The sequence below is a fragment of the Panthera uncia genome, chromosome C2, assembly GCF_023721935.1.
Source record: "Panthera uncia isolate 11264 chromosome C2, Puncia_PCG_1.0, whole genome shotgun sequence".
Taxonomy (NCBI): Eukaryota; Metazoa; Chordata; class Mammalia; order Carnivora; family Felidae; genus Panthera; species Panthera uncia.
In genome coordinates, this window is record NC_064810.1 from 48,524,345 (window position 1) to 48,539,654 (window position 15,310).

Genomic DNA, 15,310 nt, shown 5'->3' on the forward strand with positions numbered 1-15,310 from the left:
TTATACAAAATTGACTTAATGGAGGATACATCATCTCCATTTCATTTATTAGCTGTAATACCTGGCATTGAGCAGGAGACTCATTTAACATTGATAAACTTTAGTAGAAACGATAAAATAATTATTGATCTGTAATTTAAAAATTATTATAACGTTTGGGGCACCTGGGTGGCTCAGTCAGTTAAGCGTCTGACTCTTGGTTTCGACTGAGGTCATGATCTCATGGTTTCAGGAGTTCGAGCCTCATGTCGGGCTCTGTGCTGGCAGTGAGGAGCTTGCTTGGGATTCTCTCTCTCCACCCCTCCCCCACTCACGTTGTTTCTGTCTCTCTCAAATAAGTAAACTTAAAAAAATTATAATGGTTAAAAGAACTTTAATTTTTTTTGAAACTTAGAGCAAAGCTTCTTTGATTATCATCAGTCATTCCATTCTCTGGTACACATGTGAAGAAATTTGCTACTCTTTACCTTGATCACACTACCTAGAGCTGCCCATGTAAAAAGCAACATGATCATAAATTACACGCCTTCATTTTTGACATCTGACCTTGTAATGATAAAATCAGGAAACCACAGACATTTGAAAGTGAAAGATCAACTCCAGGAAGTCCATGGTTTCAGACAATAAATACTGATCCACTTTGCCTAAATCCATTGCAATATAGTGTTTTAGGTCTAGATATTACTTTTTCAAGTGGCAGGATTCTGGTTATTTAATTGAAAGTAGAGATTTCAATAGCTCTGGGTACCTCTTGGTACCTGAATGCAACATATGTCTCCTATTGGAACAGCTTAGCACCTTAGGGTTTGACAACAGGGACAGATCTAAGATTCTGAAATAATATTAGATTCCTTAGCTTAGTTGATTTGTAGCATACATTTGAAATCACTGTTTATTTTCTCAATTAGTGGGGTCTTAACGCACATGGCCTTTTCTCTGTATCTGCAGCCAAACAGTCTCTCTGCAGGTCTTCAGCTTCAGGTGCTTGTGTAAGAGTGTGGGCTGCTGCCTCAGTTGTCTCTCATGGAAGGCCTCAGGATCAGCTTCTCTGCAGGTGAACTGCTCCTTTCAGGGGCTTAGGGTTTGAGATTGAGCATTTGTCTCAGTGGGAATCTGCCCATCAAGGCCTGTCTTTCTGAAATGGCTCCGAATGATTTTTTTTACTTTGGGTATCACTTTCATTCATCTTTGAAAAGCCTTTCTCCTCCTTTTTTGCCCCAAGAAGTATTCCTTCTAAAATTACATTAAAATTGTCAAAAAATTCTCCTTTTTAGGCCCTTGCAGATATGGAAATAAGGAATGTTCATCTTCAGGATAGCAATTTTGTAGAAAATTACAAATATATCACTTCGGAAAACAAGAAAGCATTTGGGACTTTTGGGTGCTTGTACCCAGAAGATTCCTGGGTAATTTTTTTGTTTAATTTTTCATGTTTATTTTTGAGAGAGAGAGAGCATGCGCGAACATGAGAGCTGGAGGGGCAGAGAGAGGAGGAGACACAGAATCTGAAGCAGGCTCCAGGCTCTGAGCTCTCAGCATAGAGCCCGACGTGGGGATTGTACTCACAGAGTTTAAGATCATGAGCAGAGGCTCAACTGACTGAGCCACCCAGGTGCCCCACCTGGGTAATTTTTTAGATAAGTTTCTGGACTCAATGCGTGGAAAACTTTAAAATTAATATACTATATTGCCATGTATAAAAAAAATAAACGAGACACTTCTAGGGCCTTACAAAATTATTTTTTGTATGGACTAAACAAAGCTACATTTTTAATAGTCAGCTTTTTCTAAACAGACTCTCTAAACTTAATAAAAATCTCTCCAGTTTTTTCATGTGGTGCAGTAGACAGAGAAAAAGATCTATAGGTGGAAATTTAACTTACACAGATTATTAATTTCTATGCACATTCTGATCATACACACGGATGAGGCACTTCATTGAAAGCTCAGGTTGACAGGTTCCTTTTTAAGACATTTTATTTACAAGACTGTATAAATGAGTCCGTTTTTTCCCCTTCCCTCAGCTGAAGTTGTTATATCATGAACTCATGAACCTCAAGATCATGACCTGTTACCAAGGCCAAAATATTTGTTGAATTCATCTTTCTTTTTCTATTTTCCTGCCACCACCCATGTCTAGGTTTTTATGACTTCACTCCTTGATTACCACAATAGGCTTAAAAAAAATTTCATTACGGAAACATTCAAACATGCAGAAGTAGGTAGAATAGTATATTGAAGCCCTGAGAACCTATCAGGAAGCTCCATCCATTGTAATCATTTTACCATTTGTATTTCAATCCCCTTACTTTTTTCTTGAAGATGTTAAAGCCCACCCCACTCCTCATAGAATGTCAGTATGTATTTCTAACAGATGAACAATTTGTGTCTCTCCTAGCTTTCTAATTACTCTTCCTCTAATCTTATTTTTCTCACCAATCCAACAATTTCTAACTAGTATACTCTTATGAAACCTAAGAAGCTTTCAAAGGCTCAGTGTTGCTCACTGAATCAAATGCAAACTCTTCTGATTTACAAAGCCATGTTTTCTTTAGTTTACCCCATCTGTCTGACCTTCTATTATTTCAGGCTGTCAGGTGGGTCTCCTCACTACTCAGCTGATGCCCTGTTCGTTCCTGTCTCTGCTCATGCTCTTGCCTACCCAAATTCTCTTCATCCTAGAAAGCTCTCCTCAGGTGCCACTTCTATGAAGTTATTCCCAGCTCATCCTGATTTCTCTCTGCCCTGAACTCTTGGGATTTAAACACAGTTCCTTCAACTTTAAATCTGGTATTTTTTATGGTATCTCAGTCTTAATTACTGTAATCTGGGAAGTAGGCTCTGAATTACTGAGTAGTAGCATTTGTTTTTAAAGACAACTTTATTTATTTTATTATTTTATTATTTATTTATTTTTATTAGAGAGAGTGTGTGTGCTTGAGCAGGGGAGAGGAGCAGATGGAGAGAGAGAAAAATCTTTTTTTTAATTTTTAAAATGTTTATTTATTTTTGAGAAAGAGAGAGAGAGTCTCCCCACAATAAGATGGGGAGACTATCCAGATGCACCTGGTCTAATCACATGAGCCCTTTGAAAGAAGAGAATTTTCTCTGGCCGGTCATAGAAGAGGAAGTCAGAGAGATTCTATTCCTGAGAAGGATTAAACCTACAATTATGGGCTTTGATGGTGGAGGAAGGGGGACCATGAGTCAAGGAGTGCAGGTAGTTTCCAGATAGCCAGAAAGAAAATGGGATCTCTGTCTGACCTGCCCAGGGAACTGAATCCTGCCAACAGGCTGAATAAGCTTGGAAGCAGATTCTTCTCCAGAACCTTCTGATTACAGTCCTGCCCAGGTGGCTCCTGAAGTTTGGCCTTGTTATCCTCGATGCAGAGAATACATCCAACGCCACTTAGCTTTCTGACCTGCCAAACTGTAAGATCGTAAATGGATGTTGTTTTAAGATGCTAAGTTTGTGGTAATTTGCTATGCAAATTGTACCAGAGAAAAACTAATACAATAGATAACACAGGATTTGAGCTTATAGTGAGATTTTATGCATTTCCTGCTATTCCTTTCTCCCCAGTTTATTGAGATATAATTGACATACAACACTGTATGTAAGTTTAAGGTGTGCAGCATAGTGGCTTAACATCTATGCATTGTGAAATGGTTGCTGCGGTAAGTTTAGCTTAACATCCATCACCTCATATAGTCACAACATTTTTTTGTTTTTCCTTGTGGTGAGAACTCTTAGGATCGACTCTCTTAGTAACTTTCAGGTATAGCATACAGCAGTGTTAGCTATAGACATCATGTGCATTACATTACCAGTACTTCTAACTGGAAGCTTGTACTTTTGACCACCTTCATCTAATTTCTCCAACTCCCACTCTCTTCCTCTGATAAACACAAGTCTGGTCTCTTTTTCTATGAATGTTTTTTTTTTTCTTTTTGTTGTTGTTTTTTAAGGATTTTGTGTGTCATCCTTGTGCAGGGGTCGTACTAATGTTCTCTGTTTCATTCCAATTTTAGTATATGTGCTGCTGAAGTGAGCATCCTGCTGCCTTAGGAAGGCTCCAAATCTGTAAGTAGATAGAGGCACTCATCTTTGCACACGTGGTCATTTCATGGGCTAGAAGTGCCCTGAGTTCAGGATGCTTTGCTTTTTGTCCATCAGTTTCTGACTGCAGATAGGAAAATTTCAAGGAGAGGAAAGCCTAGTTTTCTTATTGCCTGTGTTTTCAAAAAAGGCTTTAAGAGGGTCCTTGAGCAGGGAAGTTAATTAGGATAGCTTATCTGACAAGCATTAGTGTTGGTTCACTATGCCGTCAGACTAACGATTACCTCTGGTATGAGACTGGGGCAGATTTTGTAGGGAATGTACCCCTAAACTCTGCAGCAGCCAAGATTTCAAATGGTAGAACTTACTTATAAAATAAATGCAGACACTTACTTATTACAGGAACTGGTCAACAAATAATTAATGAAGATGCTGAGGAACATGAGAACTGAAGCTACAGTTTCTTCTGTAGCCCAGTATCAGGGATGATGGGCAGGGGCTAGTTTATGGGCAGCTATTTCCCCAGCCATGCGTGTATAACACAAATGGCTAGACATTTATTTGGGGTGCCTGTGTGTGATTCATAAAGAACTTGCTCCTTGTAAAATTTACTGCTGAATGACTCATTGTAGGATGATGATGAAGATAAGGCTTCTAATTTAGAGTTAGGCAACTATCCTTTTAAAAATCAACTTTGCGAGGTATAGTTTATATACAATAAAAGGTATACACTTTAAGTGTATAGTTCAATGAATGCGTACACCCATATAACCATCACCAGAGTCAAGATGTAGCACATTTTTATCACACCATGTAGTTTCCTTATACACACCCCTTTGCAGGCAATCCCTCTTTCCACTCACTGTTCCAGGCAACCACTGATCTGATTTCTATCACTATAGATTAGTTTGCCTCTCTTGCACGCCATATAAATGGAACCGTACAGACTGTGTTCTTTTGCATTCAGATTCTTTCACTCAGCATGATGTTTTTGAGATTCGTCCACATGGTCGCATTTACTAGTAGTTATATTTTTATTGCTAGGTAGTATTTTATTGTGTTCATAGCACAATTTGTTAGCCATTCAACAATGGCTATTGGTGGACATTGGGGTTGTTCCAATTCTTGACTCTTTATAAATAAAGTTGCTATGAGCAGTTTTTGTGTGGAGATAGAGTTTTGTTTCATATGGAGACTAGGCATGGAGTCGCTGGTCCATATGATAAGCATACGTTTAACTTTAAAAGAAACTGTCAAGCTGGTTTCCAAAGTGGTTGTATCAATTTTCACTTTCAGTAGCAATGTGGAGGAGACCTCACTGTTGTCTATCTTCCTCAATGCTTGCTATTGTCAGTTTTTTTAAGTGCTAGCCTCTCTTTCTTTCTTTCTTTCTTTCTTAGTTTATTTATTCTTGAGAGAGAGAGACAGAATGAGAGTGGGGGGGACGGGCAAAGAGAGAGGGAGACACAGAATCAGAAGCAGACTCCAGGCTCTGAGCTGTCAGCACAGAGCCCAATGCAGGGCTTGAACTCACAAACCAAAAGATCATGACCTGAGCCAAAGTTGGACCCTTAACTGACTGAGCCACTCAGGTGCCCCTATATGCTACCCTTTCTAATGGTATCTTATTGTAGCTTTGATTTGCAATTCCATGGTAACTAATGATGCTGAACATTTCTTCTTGTACGTTTTAGCCATTCATATACCTTCTTTGGTGCAGTGTCTTTCAAGTCTTCTGCCCATTAAAAAATAGATTTTCTGTATTATTATTATTGAGTTGTAAAAGCTTTAAAATATATTCTAGCTCTGAGTCCATTGTCAGATAAACATGTTACAAAACTTCTCCCAGTCTGTGGTTTGTCTTTTTGTCATTTCTGTAAACAAGTCTATTTAGCTCCATTTTCATCTTTACTTTCTAAATCTCTAATTACATATATTTTGACCATTTTCTATTTTCCTATAGGTCTTTTTGGATCTGTTTGCTTATCTTCAATCTATTTTCTCTCTATTCATTAGTTTGGATAATTTATATAGATCTGTCTTGCTATGTTCAAGTTCATCAGGGACACTTTTCTTCCATGTCTGATGTGCCATTATTTTTTTTGTCATTGTACTTTTCAGTCTAGAATTTCAATTTAGTTCTTTTTACAGTTTACATTTCCCTGCTGAGATTCCCTATATTTTTATTCATTAAGTTCATATTTTTTTAAATTCTTTGAACACACACAGTTTAATTATTTGAACCATATTTATAGCAGCTGCTTTAAAGTCCTTGTCTTCTAAGTACCTCATCTTAGTAATGTTGGGACTGGTGCTTTTCCCTTGACTATGGGTCATGTTTGCCTAGTAATTTTTCTTATTGTGTACTAGACATTAATTGATGCATTGTATAGGTTCTAGACTTTTGTTATTTTTCTTTGAGAAGCGTTACCTTTTCTTCTGTTAGGCAGCTCATTTACTGATTGATTACCTTGTGCTTCTGTTGGCTTGACTTTATGCTTTGCTAGGGTACATCTTTGGAAAGCTCAATATATTTCCCAACACCCTCTATCTTGGCAGGTCTCAACCTCTGAATTCAGTTTTTACTGCAGATCTTTTAAATGTTTAGTTTTAGACTTTGTTAGGGTGGGCTTGAAATGGACCTTACCCTAGAGGATGGTTCTAATTTTTTCTTGTATCTCAGATAGATGTATGGTATAATAAATTGATAACAAGGTCTTGTCACTCTGGCTTGGCCAGAACTTCCCTGTCTACTAGCACTGTTTGGTTAGTATCTCTATCCTACTCTTGTCTCTGTGGTAATCGCTCTCCAAAGTTACTGTAAGCCTTAGGGAGTCTGGCCATAGGCATGTGCATCTTAGCCTTGAGCCAGGGATTTACTGGGCAACTTCTGCACAACTTCTGAGCTTCTCCCTTCTCTTTACCTTCGATACCCCTCCTTTAACTTTCTGGTGCCTTGCCCTACAGATTATTACTGCTTTGGTTTCCCTGAACTCTGATCTCTGCCTCTTCAGCTCAGCAGGACAACTGTGCTCTGCTTGGATTCTAGCTTGCTATGTTGTGGTTGGATAACTGTGCCCAGGTAGAGATCCAGGGAAATCATGGAGCTTACCTTATGAGTTTCTCCTCTGTCAGGGGTCATAGTGTTGTGTTTCCTGTTGTCCAATGCTTAAAACAATTGCCTCATAAATTGTCTCCAATTTTGTTAGTTATGGCAGAAGGCTCAGCTCAATACCAGTTGTTCCATCACATGTGAAAGATTGCATGATATGTTTTTTTTTTAATTAAAAAAATTTTTAATGTTTATTTTTAAGAGAAAGGGGGGATGGTGGCGAGAATCCAAAGTGGGCTCTGTGCTGAGATCAAAGAGTCCAATGCAGGGCTTGAACTGATGAACTGTGAGACCTCAGTTGAAGTCACATGCTCAATCAACTGAGCCACCCAGACACCCCTAACATGATATGATTTTAAGGATTAAATTAAGTAAACAGATATGGATTTAGCAAGGAGGAACCTCAAAGTTTCTTTTTGGGCTGAAAAAACATTTTTAGTCCACATGAGTCCCATCTTATGGTTTAGGACTCTGGTCCCATTCATAGGCAGTTAATTTGGTGAGGTGGAGTGTAGTTCCTCTATGTTCTTTCTAAAAATCAAGTCTAACAGCCATCTATTCTCTCTAATAAAGAGTGTTTACAAATAAAGAGTAGTAGTAGTAATAATAATAACTTACTATTATTGAATACTTAATATTCTAGATGCTGTTCTTAACACTTTATTTTTTGTTAAGAAAAAATTTTTTAAGTTTATTTATTCACGTTGAGGAGAGAGAGAGAGAGAGAGAGAGAGAGCAGTGAAGCAGGGGACAGAGAGAAAGGGAGAGAGAATCCCAAACAGGATCTGCACTGTCAGTGCAAAGCCCGATGTAGGGCTTGAACCCACAAACCGTGAGATCATGACCTGAGCCGAAGTTGGACACTTAATTGACTGAGCCACCCAAGGTGCCCCCTTGGGTTTAGCTTTAATATCACCACTTCAGGGAAGTTTGTTGTATGCTTTCATAATATGTTGCCCTTTATTTTTTTCTATCACATCTGTAACTGAATTTACAGAAATATTTATTTAACAGATATCTTTTCCACTGTGCTGCAGGCCCCATGGGGCCCATTTCCCACCATGCGTCTAACATGTAACGGTTTCTGGCATGAAGTATGTGCTATTTGTTGAAAATGTGTATTCGTTGAATGAATGAATGCATATACAAGAGTAAGTAGGTTTCCCTTCCCATTTTGCTATTCTGAGAAATTCATTCTTTTTGGTGTCTAGGTCTAGGAATTTTTTACAAAAGTAAAGAGTCATGTAACTACCCCAATAGTCAAGATATAGAACAATTTTATCTGTTCCCTGTCCACTCCCCCCACAAATTTGTAGTCAAATTCTACTCTCAATCTTTGACTTCTGGCAACTACTGAGAATTGAGTATCTTATATTACCCTGGGCTCTTCTTTTCTTTTCCATCCTGCCTTGTTTATATTTCAGCTGTCTTTCTGCTCAGTAGTGCTCCTGTGTACTTTATCAGAGAAATGAAATTGAGTTTAGACAGATGCCTCACATGGAATTTATGCCCCATGGAATCATTTCAGTAAATAACTAGACTACTTTTAAGAGTCAAAATGAAATAAAGAAGTCTTTTTAAAAGTCAAAAAAAGAATAAAAGAGTGGGGTACCTGGGTGACTCAATAGATTAAGCTTCTGACCCTTGATTTCCGGCTCAGGTCATGATTCCAGGGTCGTGGGATCAAGCCTCGTGTTGGGCTCCATGCTGAGTATAGAGTCTGCTTAAGTTTCTCTCTCTCTCTCTCTCTCTGCCCCTGTCCCCTGCTTGCACACACACTCTCTCTAAAAAAAAAAAAAAGTAAAAAAAGAATAAAAAGAGAGACAGTAGGTCAGTTGGATTTTTGTCAGTAGCCTATTATTACTACTCTCTTAGTAGCTCTTAACATGTGTATGCATCTCTATTTCGCTATCCCTGCTTTAATTCAGCCTTCATGATCTTGTCTAGATCATTGCAATGGCCTCCACACTGATTTCCATACCTCTGATGCTTCTTTGCTTATATTTCATCTCTACATTTCACCCAGAGAGAACTTACTAAGACTCCAACACTTACCGCTCTTCAGTGGGACCCTACTGAGCCTCAGGACCTTGGCATGCCATTCAGAGCTCTTCATGAGGCCCCTGCTTACTTCTTCAGAGTCATCCTTATGGGGTCTTGTTCCTTGCACTCTGCGATGTCCCAGTTGTCCCAAAATTTGACATTTTATGAATGTGCCATATATTTTGTCTTTATGCTTTTGTTCATGTTGCCCTGAAAGCCTTTCTTCACTTCATCTGCTATGTGAACACCTACTAATTATTGAAGACTATATATTGAAGGCTGTCTCTTACTTTCCCAAAGACCACTGGACTATTCCCTTTTTTGTCTCCATAGTTACCTACCACCCATCTGCCATAACACCCATAGTCCCTTATTGCACACCAATGCTCACATACTTGTCTCCACTTACTAGAAACACAGCTCTTTGAGGCCAAGTCTGTCTCTTATTCACCTTTGAATTCTCAGTGCCTAACATAGTGCTGACCATATTGTAGGTGCTCAATATACATTTGCTGAATGCATCAATGAAGAAAGTTTTTACTGTATTATTCCCTGAGCACTTTAATAATTTATACAAATCCATTCTCCATTTATCTTTTTTGATGTTTTAGAAAAATTTTGATCAACTACTCTCCCATTTTCATGAGAAGCTGATGATTCTATTTTGTGTGGTCACTTGAAGTTCTCTCCAACCTTTTATCAGTCACTACGCATCTGTATCTGTACGACCTGGTTAGTTGGCTTTATTTCAACTGGGCTTACCCAGGGCTGTCTGCTTGCGTATAGAAACTCAACTTACAACTATGGAAGTAAAAAAGGGAAAACCAGGGGATGTTGAAAGTGAACATGAATTTCCCATTAGTGGCTAACTGGCTTTGAACTTCCTCTCTATTGAGGCTCAGAGTAAAGTCAAAGCTATCGTTATGTGTTCAGGTTTGGACTGGCTACAGGTCACACTGTTAGCTATTTATCAGTTGTGCTCAGTGTCCTATTAACTTTATGGACTTTCACCCCAGGGATCTTAGTCCCAAGGTGTTTGGTTGCAGCATATTTGCCATTAAAGTGGAGATATAGTCCTCTGTGGAAATGAAGACATTAAATCCTCTAAAAATAACTGTTCGATTAATCCTGTCATTTCATTGTAAAAAAGCAAACACTAACATAGGATATGATTCTTATTAATAAAGCAATCATATTTGTAATCAGCCAGCTCTTGTTCAGAGTGAAGGAAGGTGGGAGAAGGGAGGAAATTGTTTGTTTTCATCTCCGTAGGACCAGGATTAGGGTCTAAGTGGGAATCTGCCTCCTCTCAGTTGATTTGCCTGAAAGTGTAATCTTGGAGCTCTCTGAAAGGAAACTGTCATCTTTTAGGACAATTCTATATTCTAGGAAAGATCTAAGTTGGAAAGAAGGTATTTAGCACCCTGATTTCAGATTTTCATATTACTAATTTAGGCCATAGCGATGTTTCTCAAATCTGCATTTTCACTAGGATTACAAGTCAGCTTGTTAAAACAGACATCCCTGGTTTCTACTCCTGGATATCCTGGCTCAGTAAACTTGGGACGGACCTTGGGAAGGTGTATTTTTAACAATCTCTCTGGGTTATTTTGATGCACAAAGAAGGAAAATTCTCTTTTCTTGGATTGTTGGAGCAGAAAAGGACAATGGGATCATTCTGGAAGGAGTCCCTGGGATTCTGAGTTTGTTGACAGATCAAAGTACCTGCGTAAAAACAGTCCAAAAAAACTGGGACCATCTGTCTCAAACCTCATTTTTGATGTCTGGATGTCCATTTGATCTTGTGGAAAACACTCATGAGCCAAAAGCATAGGTGGAACCCGAGAAGGAGTCAGGCTTAGGAAAAGCATAAGGAGTGGGCTGGAAAATGTACTGTTAAATTCTGCTGGGATACAGATTCCACTGAACTGAGTGTGTGGAGCACCACAGACGCACTGGGGAGTGCATTAGTGCAGTAATCAATGCAGTGTATGATTGCAGCCTTCTGCTATGACTTACGTCCTGGCTGTAAGGGTAGGGCCAGTCTAAAGTCTGGACGTGTTTCACTTGTGGTTGTACAAAGGGGGCAGAGTGGAGAGAAAAGATGCACAGCTGCCTGAAGAGGTGGACAGATATGTGGAATCCTGTCTCTTAATCTGCTTTCTGCTATGAGTTGAATTCCCAAAGTCTAGTTCAGTTCTCCAGGTTTGGTTCAGGTCTCCAAAAGGTAGTCTTGGTCTCAGTGTCTGCAGCATCTTTCTGCTGAAGGAGCTCTGGAATTAGGGGTGTCTGGTGGAGGAGGGGAGACGTGATGGTAGCTGAGGATTCTCACTGAAGTTTCATTGAATAATAGCTAACTTATGTAATATGGCTGAGAAGCATGAAATTTTTAGAGAGACCTTTAAAACAACCATTTCCCAGGTACTGTTTTGATCTTGGGATATTCGGGGGCGAGGGAAGCACACCTAAACCCTGGGGCGGACTGCAGAAATGCCTCAACATAGTGTTATCTGTTACAAGGATGGGGGATTGCTGTGGTTTGTTTTTGAATAAAAGAGTTCCTGAAACCGACAAGAGTAATTTCATGTCATTTCTAGGGCTGAGGGAATTAGCAAAAATTGTATTATTTTTAAATAATCAGACATAGTTACCTTTAGGTTTGGAAAATTAGAACAGTATGCTGAAAACCAAGGATTTATGGAATACAAGGAGAAAGGAGCCTTAGAAGCATTGGGGCACATTTATCATTCTCTTTCAAGTGGTTATATGGTTTTATATTGCTAGATCAGGATAATCCAGTGCTACTTTTCCCTAATACGTCACTGAACTTCATATGTAAAGGGGGTGTGAGAGGACCTCTGACCTGTCCCTTGTCTCTCTAGAGTTCAGTACTCTAAATCCTGCTATCACCAAGCTCAGAAAGTTTTACTCAAAGTTTTTGGCTAAAGAATCACTTGGGTAGAACCTAAAGTCTCACAGCCTCTCTTTTCTGCTAAACAGCCTTGACAGTGGAACCATTCACACAGTACAGGGAGAATGTCCTAGTTGTTTGACTTTGAGTATGCTATTCAATCCTTTGTGTTCTCCCCTGTAAAATGTTATCACCCATAAGTTGCATGGATTGAATGGTAATGCATATGTAAAGTATCTGGTATACAATAGACGCAATAAATTATATACTTTTGCTGGGGTAGATAATATTTTCAGGACGACATCACAATTACTGTCCATTACTGATTGGACTCTCCCAAAGTAGGACAGACATGAGATTTAATAGGAGACAGTGAGGAGGAAAAACAAATCTAATTTGGAGGAGTAGGTTAAGTTGAGCCTGTCAAAAGCAAACAACCTGAGGCATTTCTCTTCATAGACTCCTGCCTGTCTGTACTTTGGCAAAAGCATGTGTGGGCAAATATCTTATTTGACATTGTGCTAAAAAGGCTGAGCTTCAATGACAATGCTTGCGTCTCTGGCAAACACTCTCTAAAGGATAAGTTCCTATGCAAATACAAATTTTTATGTTTCTGCAAATAGATTTTAGTATGTATGTCTTACTTGCTTTGTTTCCTTCACACCACTCTGTGGGAGGCTATTGTCTCCTGAGCCTTCATCCTGACTCTAACTTTCACCCTTTGGCTTCTGGCCCCAGTGTTTTCCACAACGTGGCCAGTGCCTCCCTTACTCTCTCCAACCCCCCAAACTCCCGTCCTATGTACATTTTATTGGAATGATACCCAAAGTTGGTAACTTCTCTCACTCACTATAATGATAACAATGATACTTACATAAACCCTTTTTGTTTTGCAAACTGATTTCAGGAGCATGGCACGACTTATTTCTCCTAATAACTGTGCATGGTAGGTTATCTTGATTCTGATAATGAAGAAATTGAGGTGGGGAGAGGTGGCAAAGCAAATAATGTCAGTCGTGACATGGTTCATCTTATCTTTCATTAATCCTCTGCTTTAACTATCATACAACATCTTCTTTGCAGAGAAAAGTCTTTTGCTGACCAGTGAGTCCTATAATTTGCATCTTAAAAGTCCTGATTCTAGGCATTGTTTCAACTAGGGCAGTACTTTTATGGAGTCTCCCGTGTTGTTGTACGTACATCGACTACCTCTAAGTTAGGATGGTCAGAAAAGGGAAATCGTCTTTGTAAAAAACTTAAGAAACTGCTGAGTGTCAGAAAAAAGGAGAAGGAAATACATTATTTAATACAAAAGAGAGAACATTTGAGTTACTAACACAAAACATGATTTGGATAATTATGAGTCTCGGATCCACATGAGTCTACAGTCTTACCAGTGAGATTCCCTGAAGGCTACTCCAAAACCTTGCTAAGGAACTCGTGGAAAAAAATGGCTGAAAAAAACCAGGCTATTCTGCCAGTGCCCTGTTGTGGTTGTGAGACAAATTTTATGTAAAAAAGTGCTATTTAAAGTGTGAGCTGTAGTTTTCTGCAGCTGGTTTTACTTAATTCTACAAAAAGAACACTGGACATTAGTTGAAACTTACGGAACTGTTGCTTCAGCCACATAATTATTTAAATTTCACAACATTCCTGAAAGACCAGTAAATATTTTTTCTTTTTTTGTCACAGGAGAAGCCCACATATGAATAATAAATAATAATAATAATAATAATAAATATGGTACTTTAGAAAGTTTTTTTACGTCTTCCTGATAGTATCTGCTATAACTCAAATTCATTTTTTGTATGAATAGAATTGGCTTTGGAGGTAGTGAAGGAAAAAGCAGGCCCCATCGTGCCTTATGATTATTTTGCAAGTTAAATCATTACTCTAGTTTTGGTTGGTGACCGAATGGCAGATGCTTTTATCTGAAGGGTAAGAGGCTATGGTTGTCAATGGAGAAATAGAAAAACTTGGCACTCAATGTATTGTTTTTATATTCTTTGTTTTCGTATCTCTGATGTGTATATGCCTTCCCACACAGATTCACGTATACTTTATACATACCCATTATTGACTTTTAAGTAATAAGATTTTCTTTTTTGACAAACACACCTGAACTTGTATATCCAAACGCAGCTCTTTCCCTTCAAAAGGGAAGCATGTTTCTACATTATTGCTATTTTTAACCTTTTGAGATTTCACTATATTAGAACATTTTGGTTTTTAGTACCTTCAAGGGTGTTAACATTTGCTCCTTAGGGGCACCTGGGTAGCTCAGTCAGCTGATCGTCTGACTTTGGCTCAGGTCATGATCTCATGGTTTGTGAGTTTAAGCGCCGCATTGGGCTCTGTGCTGACAGCTCAGAGCCTGGAGCCTGTTTCAGATTCTATGTCTCCCTCTCTCACTGCCCCTCCCCCACTCACTTAAAAAAATACTTAAAATAAAACATGAAAAACAAAAAACGTTTGCTCCTTAGAGTGGAGTTGGTTTTGGAAAGAGCTTAAAGTCATTTGAAGCCAAGTGAGGCAGATGACCAGGCTGAGTAACATAAATTGTGGTAAAATATGAGCTGAGAATATGAGCCATCCTGCCAGAGGAGTTCCAATTTCTGATTGTTTTAATCTCTTTTATAAAGAGCTTTTTATAAAGAAAAACAATTTTCTAATCTCAGAGCTTCCCTTTTGCAGAGTCAAAATGTCAAGGATCTGCCTGATTGAGTTTGTCCTAACCTTACAGACTTATTTCCCATGACACTGCCATTAACTGTGGTTAACGTGAACTACATGACCTTCCCTGAATACTTACCAGCTCTGTGCCTTTGCCCATGTTGTTCCTTATGAAGTAGGATTTCCTCCTTATTCTCACTGATTTGTATTTACTACTCCTTCATTTCAGAGAGGTTTTAATATGGCCCTCTTCTTTCCCGCTTAATTCTTACTCATTTTTAACGATCTACATAATGACAGTTCCTATATCTTCCCAACTGGAAATTAATCTCTCTGAGACTCCTGAGTGTTCTGTGTTGCCCTCTGTTTTGTAGTATAGCTGTTAGATTCTAAGCATTTTGTTTAAGTCCCTTCAGTTTCGTAGGACTAACATTTAGCCCAGTTTCTTCTCCTGTTGAATGGGCATAATAATAACAGACCTATATTCTTCTTCTTACCAATCCTCTGCAAT

At 38.8% G+C, this 15,310-nt stretch overlaps 1 non-coding gene across 1 annotated transcript; it reads right to left on the reverse strand.

Moving 5' to 3' along the window:
• Window positions 1-3,949: 3,949 nt before the first annotated feature.
• LOC125922191 (U6 spliceosomal RNA) lies at window positions 3,950-4,056 on the reverse strand. The gene has a single exon (XR_007457627.1). It is a non-coding gene; the product is annotated as a U6 spliceosomal RNA (small nuclear RNA).
• Window positions 4,057-15,310: the final 11,254 nt, after the last annotated feature.